The 9,014-nt window shown below is 37.3% G+C and overlaps 1 pseudogene; it reads left to right on the top strand.

Annotated features, from left to right (window-relative positions):
• Positions 1-6,227: 6,227 nt before the first annotated feature.
• Positions 6,228-6,899, top strand: LOC101569053 (annotated as a pseudogene).
• The last annotated feature ends 2,115 nt before the right edge of the window (positions 6,900-9,014 follow it).

Here is a 9,014-nt window from a genome sequence, read left to right as displayed (position 1 = left end):
TTTGGGAGGATTGCTTTCTTTTCAATTTCATTGAAGAGTTTGAAAAGTGTTGGGATTAAATCTCTAAATTTCTTGTAGAATTCAGCTGTGATTCCATCAGGACCTGGGCTTTTCTTTGGTGATAAGTTTTTTAAATGACATTTTCAATTTCATTGGCTGATACTGGGTTATTCAGAGTTCTTATATGTTCTTGATTCAGTTTTTGTAATTTGTACCTATCTAGGAATCTGTCCATTTCTTCTGTGTCTTCTATTCTGTGAGAGTAAAGATTTTCAAAATAGTTATTGAGGATCTTCTGAGTTTCCACAGGTTCTGTAGTAATTTTGTCTTTTTCATTTCTTATTGCTTGAATTTGAGTTCTTTCTTTCTTTCTTTCTTTCTTTCTTTCTTTCTTTCTTTCTTTCTTTCTTTCTTTCTTCCTTCCTTCCTTCCTTCCTTCCTTCCTTCCTTCCTTTCTTTTTATGAGGTTATCTGGGGGTTTATCAATTTTATTAAGTGTTTTTGAAGAACCAGCTTTTTGATTCATTAATTATTTGTATTGTTTTCTTTGTCTCAATTGCATTAATTTCTGCTCTAATCTCTATGATTTCCTCCTGTCTTTAGGCTTTGTGCTTGTTTTACTCTTCTACTTCTAGACTCTGGAGGTGCGGTATTAGGGTATTTATTTTTTCCCATTCTGTTTTCCTAATGGGTGAGTTCACAGCTAGAAATTTATTTTTAAGAATTGCTTTCATTGCATCCCACAAATTCTGATAAATTGTGCTGGAGTTTTCATTGTATTGTAGATATTGTTTAATTTCTTGTTTAATTTCATCTGTAACCAGTTGGTTGCTGAGGAGGATGTTATTTAATTTCTTTATGTTTATGGTGTTGTGCGGTTTCTTTTGTTGTTAATTTCTAGTCTCATTCCACTGTGGTCAGATAATATGCATGGGGTAATTTCTATTTTCTTATGGACTAGTATGTGTTTTAGTTCTGAAAACATCCCATGTGTAGCTGAAAAGAATGTGTATTCAGATGTTGGGTGGAACACTGTATATATCCACTAAGTTCATTTGTTCAAAGGTCTGTTTCAGTTCTGCCAAATCCTTCCTAATTTTTTGTCTGCATCATCTATCTTTTTGGGATAAGGGGGTGTTAATGTCTCCTGTTAAGATGGTGTTATTGGATATTTGATTTTTCATGTCCATTAAAATTTGTCTTATAGGGCCAGGGAGATGGCTCAGTGGAATAAGTGCTTCGCTGGCAAGTGCAAGGGCCTGGGTTCAATCCCTGGGTCCACAAAAAAAAAAAAAAAAAAAAAAAAAAAAAAAAAAAAGTCTTATATAGTTGGGTGCTCCCATATTTGATGCATATTTATGAGTGTTGTCTCTTTCTTTTGTATTTTTCCCCTAACCAGTATATAGTGGCCTTCTTTATTTCCTTTGATCATTCTTGGTTTGAAGTTGAGACTATCTGAGAACAGGATTGCTATCCCTGCTTTTTTCTGAGGTGCTGGGGCATATAGTATTGTTTTCCACCCTTTGACTTTCAGCCTATGACTTTCTTTATGAGTTAAATGTGTTTCTTGTATACAGCATATTGTTGGATTTTGTTTTCTAGTCTGTTCCATCAGTCTATTTCTTTTAATTAGTGAATTGAGTTGATTTATGTTGATGTTTATAATTCAGATACATTGACTTATGTTTGGCATGTTATTTTCCTTTTGCTCATTACCTATGTTTCTCTTGTATTTAACTGTTTGCCCTATTTGGTGGGTTCTTTTCATTCTCATTCATGAAGTTGTGATTATTTTGGTCCCTCTCTAGAATATCTTTTAGTATTCTGCATAGAGTTGGGTTGGTCATCATGAATTTCTTTAGTTGTTCTTTGTCATGGAAATATTTTAGTTCTCCATTAAACTTGAAGCAGAGTTTTGCAGGGTATATCAGTGTGTGTTGGAATTTGTTTTCTTCTAAGACTTGAAGTACTTTGCTCCATGCTCTTCTTGACTTGATGGTTTGTGAAGAGAAATCTGCCATTATTCTGTTGAGTTTTCTTTTATTTTTTTTCTTGAAAAGATGTCATTTATTCCCTTAAACTAACGTGCATTTTAGCATTTTATATAGAAAATATGAGATCTTACAAAGTCCAGATAACATAGGCAAAGGTTATTAAAGGGAGGAAAAAGTCAATACCTATGATAAATTATTGATAAAATAAATTACAAAACATAATGGGAGACACATACTTGAGGAAAATTGGTGAAGAGCAGAGATACAGCTTAACTGAAATACTTAGGACAGTCTCGTTTATTTCTGTGATATAATGATCAATTTTTCCATTGTGTGGAAGCACTGGCTTGTTTATCATTTGTGTAACTGATTTTATCATGTGAAAAATGAAATTTTTGTGGTTTTGCCATATGTATGATACTTAGCTTATAAGGCCTTTAAAAAATTAATATACCTTTGACTACTATACTGTTTTTTCATGGAGAGTTTTCCTTTAAATGTGATCTGTTTTTTTTCTCTAGCAGGTTTCAGTATCATGTTCTTATGCTGAATTTCTGGGATCTTGATTATTATATGCCTGAGTGTGGTTTTAATTGGTTAATGTTATTTGGCCTTCTATATGCCTTGGTTACCTGAATATCAAATTGTTTCACCATATTTAGGAAGTTTTTTGCTATTGCTTCTGCCCATATTCTTTTTATATTGTGTTTGTTGACTCCTTCTTTCTCATTGGTGCCTATCTTATGTTCATCTTTGCATCCTCTTGCAGCAGTTGAATTATTATTTCCTGCATTCTAGTTATTTTTAAGAGATATTTCCTTACCTTTTCACTAGCTGCAACAGTGTCTTCAAGGTCTGAAAGTCTTATGTTCACTTTCATTCAGACAGTTTTGCCAACTGAGTTTTTAACTCTTGAATATCTTTAATTGAGTTTTTAACTCTTGAATATCTCTTTGAATCTGCTTCATGCATTCTATTTCTTTTCTATATTGCTCATTCAAGGTTTCCATCATTTTTATATTCTCTATTTTTATCAATATCTTCTTTAGAAATATTTCCTAGAAATATTTTATTTCCTCTATATCTTTCTGCTGTTTTTTCTTTATTTCAGATGCTAGTATTTCAGAGATTTCAGGTGTGTGAGTTCCAGTTTCTTCTATGCTTATGTCTCCTGCATTTCTTCTGGGTGGACTCGGGGCCTGATAATACATTTTGTTCCTTGTCTTTCCTTGTCATTTTATATTTCAGAGAGATCTCTTTATTTTGATTTCTGTGATACTTTTGTATAAGTTTGATAGTAGTTAGCTATTCCACTGTAACCAGAGCCTCTATGTATAGAGTCTGCTTTTCAGGTATGTCTTCTGTGTCAAAGATTCTTGTTATGTGTGTGTTCCAAGGTTTTTCCCTCTCTTGCGAATGAGAGTGAGAAATTGGTTTCTGTATGGTGTTGTCCTCTTATCTTTGATTTTTTTTTTTATTTTAGGGAAGGGCCTACAGGGTGTTCAGAGTCTCACTATTAGATGGGACTCATAGTGATCCGCCTGTGTATAGCCTCTCAAGTGCTGGGATTACAGGCATGCACCACTACACCCAGTCTCAATTGTCATCTCAGTACATCCTGGGGGCTGGGTCAGCATGGCAGGCCTGGGGATCGAACCCCCTGCCACTGTGCCTGCTTGCAGGTGCTTTAATCTGGTGAGTTATTTGTTCTACTCTTTTATAAGTTCTTTTTTTTCCCTTTTTTTCCAGTATTTTTAGGGAACAGTCTAAAGGGTCTTCAGGGTCTCACTACTAGATCGGACTCATAGTGACTGTCCTGTTTACAGCCTCCCAAGTGCTGGGATTACAAGTGTGCATCATCACATCCAGCCTCAATTGCCATTTAGTGTGCCCTGGGGGCATGGCCAGCATGGAAGACACAGGGATTGAACCCCTGGCCCCTGCACCTGCTTGCAGGTGCTTTAATCTGCTGAGCTATTTGGCTGGCTCCTTGTCCTCTTATCTTTGGTGTAGACCTTTGGTGCAGTTATTACCCAAACACCTTCCAAAATTATTACCCAAGGGAGATCTTATGGTTAAGGTAGACATAATTTTCTATTTATAGTACTGCAATTAGCAACACTAATAATTTGTAGTGAGATATAGCAATTGACAAACTTTTGTAACTAATGAGTTTGTATTTAGACCATAAGAGCAAACATTGTGACTCTATTGATAAACTGACATTAAATTGGAACTTTGTGGCCCAACCCCAGGCCCTGTGAGTGTGTAGGAGAGCTTCTGTGCTCTCCTGCACCCACTGGACCAAGCCCAGGCTTGCCACAGGAGTGAGACCTGTCGCCTCACTCTCTGGACATCCCCACCCCTCCAGAGCCAGCCCAATCCCACCCTGTGAGTGAGAACTTTCGCCCCACTCTTGGGACAACTCCAGAACTGCCTAAAGCAGGTGAGTGTGTGGGAGAGCTTCTGCAATCTCCTGCTGCCCCCCCTCCTGACTCCTCCAGACCCAGCCCAGGCCTGGCATACATGCCTGTGGTGAGACTCTGCAGCTGAAGTACCTGAAGTGAGACTAGAGTCAAAACCATGCAGCTAATCCAGGAGCAGAACATATTGCCAGAGAGGCACAACAGATTCACCTCCAAGGGCAGCAGCAGGAAGGAGCTGAGAATAGTAGGTAGATACAAGCCAGGCACAACTGGATGAACTCGAATGTGGTATATCAGCACCTGAATTTTAGGAGGTGCTAAGGTTATAACTGCACCAAAGCTCTACACCAAAGGTCAGTAAACAGTACTATACAAAATGACAAAGAGAAGGAGCAAAATGCAATCTCGGGTCCCAAGTTCACACAGAAGAAGTGCAGAGGACACTAGAACAGCTTAAATGTCTGAATTAATAGCCTCTGAAGTAAAGAACCAACAGCAGAAAGGTATAGAGGAACTCAGATCAGAATAAATCTCTGAAATAAAAAAAAGAAATCTCTGAATTAAGAACATCTGAAGTAAAGAATCAAATGCAGAAACATACAGAGGAAATCAGAGCAGAAATAATCTCTGAAGTAAAAGAATTAATAAATTCTTCTCAAGAAGACACTGATAAAAAATAGAGGCCATTAGAAAAGCAATGGATTCCTTGATTGAGCAATACAGAAAGAAATAGATTTCATGAAGCAGAGTCAGATAGATATAGAGGAACTTAAAATTTCAATCACAAGCTTGCAAAATCGTTTGAGTGAAAGTGAAGATAGAATTTCAGATCTTGAAGATAATGTCACAGCTAGTGAAAAGGTAAGAAAAAATCTCTAAAAAACAACTAGGATGCAGAAAAAAGTAAGTCACCACCTGCAAGACAATGCAAAGATGAATAACCTGAGACTAATAGGCATTAATGAGAAAGGAGTTAATACAAATGATATAAAAAGAATATGGGCAGAAGTAATAGCAGAAAACTTCTCAAATATGAGGAAACAATTTGATATTCAGGTAACCGAAGCATATAGAACTCCAAATAGCATCAACCCAATTAAAAATACACTGAGATCTATAATAGTGATGATCACAGAAATCCAGCAAAAGAACAATATACTGAAAGATGCTAGAGAAAAGAAACAGATCACATATAAAGGAAAACCCATCAGAATAATGGCCAACTTCTCTTCACAAACCATGAAGGCAAGAAGAGCATGGAGCAGAGTACTGCAAGTCCTCTATGAAAACAAATTGCAACCCAGACTACTATACCCTGCTAAACTCTCTTTCAAGTTTGATGGAGAAGTGAAATACTTTCATGACAAAGAACAAATAAAGAATTTCATGATGACAAAGCCAACCCTACATAGATTACTAAAAAATGTTCTAGAGAGGGACCAAAATGATCAGACCTCCATTAACAAGAACAGAAGGAACCCACAAAATAGAGCAAACAATTAAACACAGGACAAAAAGAAGTAAACAACAGCAGGTAAATAACATGTTGAGTGTAAATCAATACATCTCAATTATAACCGTCCATGTAAATGGACTCAATTCACCAATTAAAAGAAACAGAGGTGGTGGTGTCGCGCGGAGCCCCGTCGGCTGGGGTGGCGCCGCAAGCCGCGCAGGAGGAGCCCGAGGCGAGGCCAGGCAAGGAACCCCTGCCTCTGGCCATGTCTGAGCCGCTGAGAGCTGAGGACTATCCAGACGTGGCAGGGCTGAGCACACACAGACACCGAGGGCCGGGACAGCACGGACCATGGAGTTGAAGCGGATTAATAAGGAACTTCGTGATTTGGCCCGGGACCCTCCAGCGCAATGTTCTGCAGGCCCGGTTGGGGATGATGTGTTCCACTGGCGAGCCACAGTTATGGGACCTAATGACAGCCCGTACCAAGGCGGTGTATGCTTTTTGACAATTCATTTTCCTACCGACTACCCCTTCAAACCACCTAAGGTTGCATTTACAGCAAGAATTTATCATCCAAACGTTAACAGCGATGGCAGCATTTGTCTTGATATTCTAAGAGCACAGTGGTCTCCTGCCCTAACTATTTCTAAAGTTCTTTTGTCCATTTGTTCACTGCTGTGTGATCCAAACCCAGATGAACCCCTAGTGCCAGAGACTGCACGGATCTACAAAACAGACAGAGACAAGTACAACAGAAAATCTCGAAAATGGACTCAGAAGTGTGCCTGTGATGCTACCTTAAAATCAGAATCACCTGCATTATAGCTGGGATAAACTTTAAATTACTGTTCCTTTTTTGATTTTCTTATCCGGCTGCTCCCCTATCAGACCTCATATTTTTTTAATTTTATTTTTTTGTTTACCTCCCTCCATTCATTCACATGCTTATCTGAGAAGACTTAAGTTCTTTCAGCTTTGGACAATAACTGCTTTTAGAAACTGTAAAGTAGTTACAAGAGAACAGTTGTCCAAGATTCAGAATTTTTTTTAAAAAGTGGAGCATGTGTATTATGTGGCCAATGTCTTCACTCTACCTTGGTTATGAGACTAAACCATTCCTCACAGCTCTAACTGCTGAAGAAGCCATCTGAGTGGGGGGGATGGATGTTCGGTTATCTCGGCAAGAAAGCAGCATTATTCTAGCAGCATCCATTCTTGTTAAGCCTTCCACTGTTAGAGATTTGAGGTTACGTGATATACTTTATGCTCATAACTGATGTGGCTGGAGAAGAGGTATTGAATTTATAGCATCAGCAGAACAGAAAATGTGATGTATTTTATGCATGTCAATAAAGGAATGACCTGTTCTTGTTCTACAGAGAATGGAAATTGGAACTCAACCACCCTTTGTATTCCAAAGTAGGGTCTCAAAACATTTTGTAACTTTCATTTAAATTGTTAGGAAGCTTGGAGCTATTAGTTAATCTATCTTCCAATACACTGTTTAATATAGCACTGAGCAAATGATGCAAGCTGTCAATGGATGAGTGATCAACTAATAGCTCTGCTAGCAATTGATTTATTTTTCTTCAATAAAGTTGCATAAACCAATGAGTTAGCTGCCTGGATTAATCAGTATGGGAAATAATTTTGTAAATGCAAAGCTGGTTTTTTTTTTGTATGTACTGTTGGGATTTGTTTCATTGTTTGACATCAAATGATGATGTAAAATTCAAGAGTGACTATTTGCAATGTTCAATTAAAAGTGCAAGTCTGTTACAGGTTTACCTGTCACTTTCTGACTTATGCAGTACTAATAAGCTTATTCAGATAGTGTAGCTTCAGTGTGCTGCACATTATATACTGGCAGCCCTGGAGATCAGAGACGAACTTTGGGCCCAGCAGCTTTGAAATGTGTGTATGGAGTTGAAGTTTATTTTCTAGGTGCATCCCCCCATCTAAAATGTCTTCACATTATACACTTGAAAACTTAAGAAAACCATAACATGAGAGTAATAGTGGGTCAAAATATACACAATAAAGTATACTGTTTTGGTGTGGGAGTTGTCATAAAAAAAAGAAATAGACTGGCACAGTGGATTAGGAAACAAAATGTAACAATATGCTGTATACAAGAAACACACTTAACTCATAAAGAAATTCATAGGCTGAAAGTCAAAGGATGGAAAATAATACAACATGCCCCTGCACCTCAGAAAAAAGCAGGGGTAAAAATCCTATTCTCAGACAGTCTCAACTTCAAACCAAGAATGATCAAAAAAAAAAAAAAATAAAGAAGGCCACTATATACTGGTTAGGTGAAAAATTTGAGAGGAAGAGGTGACACTCATATATGTATATGCACCAAACACAGGAGCACCCAACTGTATAAGACAATTCTTAATGGACATGAAAAATCTAAGATTCAATACCACAATGTTAACAGGAGACCTTAACACCCCCTTATCCCAAAAAGATAGGTCAAGCAGACAAAAAATTATCAAAGAAGTAGCAGAACTGAACCAGAGCTTGGAAGAAATAGGCTTGGTGTACATATACAGAGTGTTCCACCCAACGACTCAGTGAAAATTCAGAAGATTGTCAATAGATACTTTGAAAATCTTTACTCTCATAGAATAGAAGACACAGAAGAAATGGACAGATTCCTAGAAAGGTACAAATTACCACAACTGAATCAAGAAGATATAACAACTCTCAACAACCCAATAAAAACCAATGAAATACAAAATGTAATAAAAAAAAACCTACCAAGAAGGAAAAGTCTATTACAAACAATATAATCCCTATACTTCTCAAGCTCTTCAATGAAATTAAAAACAAGACAATACTCCCAAAATCATTCCTGGAGGCAAGTACTATACTGATACCAAAACCAGGGAAAGACACAGCTAAGAAAGAGAACTACAAGCCAATCTGCCTCATGAACATAGATGCAAAAATCCTCAATAAAATCCTAGCAAATAGAATACAGCAAATCATCAAGAAGATCATACACCATGACCAGATAGGATTCATCACGGTGATGCAAGGATGGTTCAATATTTGAAAATCTATAAATGTAATATACTATATCAAATATCAATAGAGTGAAATCTTAAAAACACATGGTCATCT

Source organism: Octodon degus, unplaced genomic scaffold (assembly GCF_000260255.1).
Source record: "Octodon degus isolate 3935 unplaced genomic scaffold, OctDeg1.0 scaffold00279, whole genome shotgun sequence".
Taxonomy (NCBI): domain Eukaryota; kingdom Metazoa; phylum Chordata; class Mammalia; order Rodentia; family Octodontidae; genus Octodon; species Octodon degus.
This window is presented reverse-complemented; position numbering and strand designations above follow the sequence as displayed.